The 2,867-nt window shown below is 33.4% G+C and overlaps 1 long non-coding RNA gene across 1 annotated transcript in view; it reads right to left on the bottom strand.

Annotated features, from left to right (window-relative positions):
* Positions 1-1,783: 1,783 nt before the first annotated feature.
* The window catches only part of LOC107081985, a 7,242-nt gene continuing 6,158 nt past the window's right edge, over positions 1,784-2,867 (bottom strand). Inside the window, exons 2-3 of the long non-coding RNA XR_001481119.1 lie at positions 1,968-2,039; positions 1,784-1,862 (exon numbers count right to left, since the gene is read on the bottom strand). This is a non-coding gene — a long non-coding RNA (uncharacterized LOC107081985). The remainder of the gene's footprint in view (positions 1,863-1,967; positions 2,040-2,867) is intronic.

The raw sequence follows: 2,867 nt of genomic DNA on the forward strand, positions 1-2,867 counted from the left end.
AACGTCAGGGCAAAGTAATGTTAAATGAGCTTTGAGAACAGTAACTTTCAAAGAGAGCGTGCAGGAGGTGAAATAGTCTTGTGCACGCTCTTGCACGCTTTTAATAGGTGTTCCTCTTGGGAGCGGATACAGGGTTGTGCATGAGCAATTTTTTTTTTTAAGTGGAGAGGGCGGGTCTTTTTAAAATATTGTGTTAATAAGTGTTCAGTTTGTTTACGCTTCATTTATATGATTTTATCTTAATAGTAAAGGTTAACATTATTACACTGTTTATTTTAAGATTCACTGTATGATAACTTAATCAGGATTCAGTTTTTTTTTTATGCACTTGTTCTATAGTTGATGTTTAATTATTATCAATAATTCCTTACAGCAACACATAATTGAAAATTATTTGTAAATTTGTAGAGTATATTTTCATGACATCAGCATGTATTAGGTGATAGTCAGTTTGAATCAGCCTATTGCTGAAAATGGAAGTCACCTATAAAATCTCACATTAAATAAAGCAGAGGAGATGGAAACGTGTGACTGCAGAAAGAGGACAGAAGGCAGTTTTGCTGAAGAGATCAAATTTGAGCTCCTATAAAGCAGCACACAGATGTTAGATCGTGTCTGTGTTTCCCAGGGACATCAGCTTTTATAGATTCCATCAACACAGCAGGAGGACAAGAAATCACTTCAGCTGGAGGTAGCGCTAATGGCTTTAAACTGTAAGCGTGCCACTTTTTGTGACTATGCGTGTGTTGACTGATCGAACACGCCAGCTCCATCTCTGCTGGAAGCATCAAAGTAAGATAGTCGAAACAGTAAAATAACGACAAGAAAAAAACAGGACAAATACACAAATGCAATCCTCAATACAGAGTTTCACACATAGAAAATCAGCTGTTCATGTCTAGCGATCAGACATGCCTACAGCAATATCTTGGATAAGTCAGTAATCTTAATGTTACTGTTACACATGAAATCAGTAGAGAATAAGTAAACTTAACACCAACACTGAAAACCAAAGAGCTAACAATGCAAATCAAGTATTGCTTTCATAAAAACTGTATATAATGCATGCAGGCAGTTTTATGCCAGCGGCATAAACAGGCAGCAGTCATCAGCCTGTACGTCCTCTATAGGCGAATTTGATAGGAACATGTTTCTCACATTTGGGATCCTTTGGCAGATAAAAAAAGAAATGCCTGATTGGCATTTAAATGCACTTCAGTCAAGTATGGAGGATAAAAAGTGCCAAAATTAAATAAATAAATACAGCGTTAAATAAATAATTAAATGTGTCAATAATTAATTAAATGTGGAATTAAATAAATAAATGTGTCATTCATTAATTAAAACCACATCACTAATATAAAGTGCCACAATTAAATAAATAAATACAGCGATAAACAATAAATTAAATGTCCAATTCATTAAATAAATAAGGAATTAAATATATAAATGTGTTATTAATTTAATCAAATATCTCTTCATTTTATTTTAAAAAATATATATAATTATTTCAAGTGTGCATTTAATTATTTCATGGTCCTGTGTCGCAGTGCATCAAAACCATTAAAAGAATCTGTCAAAGTCACCCATCAAAGTTAGGGTTAACGCAAATCGAGTCTCTGTAAACGATTTGCTTCGCCTTAATGTGCAGGGTGACCAATCAGGTGTTAGATAACAGATAACTAGGAGTCCTTCGCTCCAGCTGCGAAATTCGCGTTCATTGTGAACGTATCTTTACAGTGCTTTTTTTCCAAGAAACCTTACATAAAGTCTTAGAAGTATGCACTCACAGTCGAGACAATGCTTCATTCTTCTGAAAGAGCAGTTCTGGAAGCTGGCTGAGACGGTTTCTATTCAGACGACTGTAGAGTCAAAGACACAAAAAACTGAAATAAGTAAGACATAAAAGTTCCAGTAAGCTCAGCAGTTGGAATTGTATTTTTTCTTATATTGCTCTTTATTCTCACAGTCTTTCCAGCTCCTTCAGCTCATCAAAGGCTCCTCTTTCAATGTTACTGATCTGGTTCTCCATCAGGTGACTGTAAGAACATAAAAAAAAGATCAGATAAACAAACAAAAATAATAGAAATAAAGAGTGATACTGCAAGATTTAATTTTTTTAAACAGTTCAACACTCTATAACATCAATTGATAATGTATGTTTTATTGATTTTATAATTAAGTTTGATACACTTATTTTTTTCTAATAACGAAAACAAAACATTGAGAAATATAAACATGAGCAACTTTTTTGGTATTTTTTAAATTAACTGAACTAATATGTCGTTAATTTTTTATAAAAGTGGTTAAAAAGCAAAAGTCTGATGTATAGAATTATTACTATTTGATACCCAATGCAATAACCTGTTTCTCTATATGTGACAACCAGTGCAATAATTTTACATATATAAATATAAACATTCATTTATATAAATACCCATTACCCATGTAAACACCCTGTGCAATAACACTGTATAATGATCCTACTACAAAAAAAGCTGTCATATGTGGACGCACTGTATATACTGTATATATATCCCATGCACATTTTTCTTCCTTTTGATAAATTTTTTCTTCTTTGACTATTTGAGCTGATGTAACGAGTACATTTCTCCGCTCTGAGATAAATAAATAAATAAATCAATCAATTAATTAGATCCTGAGCTATCTCTATAGTTATGCTGCTATAGGTTTAGACTTCTGGAGCACATAGGGACCCCCGTTTCATCATTCTGCTTCATTCTCTCTCTATTCTCCTACTCTGCAGAATCTATTAATTCAATCTCTAACGTTCTGCTCTCTCTGCTTTTTCTCATTAGCCCCCTCTTTGTCTCAGTCTCCTTTAAAAGCCCTCTCTCTTCAGTTCC

This window comes from Cyprinodon variegatus, unplaced genomic scaffold, assembly GCF_000732505.1.
Source record: "Cyprinodon variegatus isolate N-32 unplaced genomic scaffold, C_variegatus-1.0 Scaffold45, whole genome shotgun sequence".
NCBI lineage: Eukaryota > Metazoa > Chordata > Actinopteri > Cyprinodontiformes > Cyprinodontidae > Cyprinodon > Cyprinodon variegatus.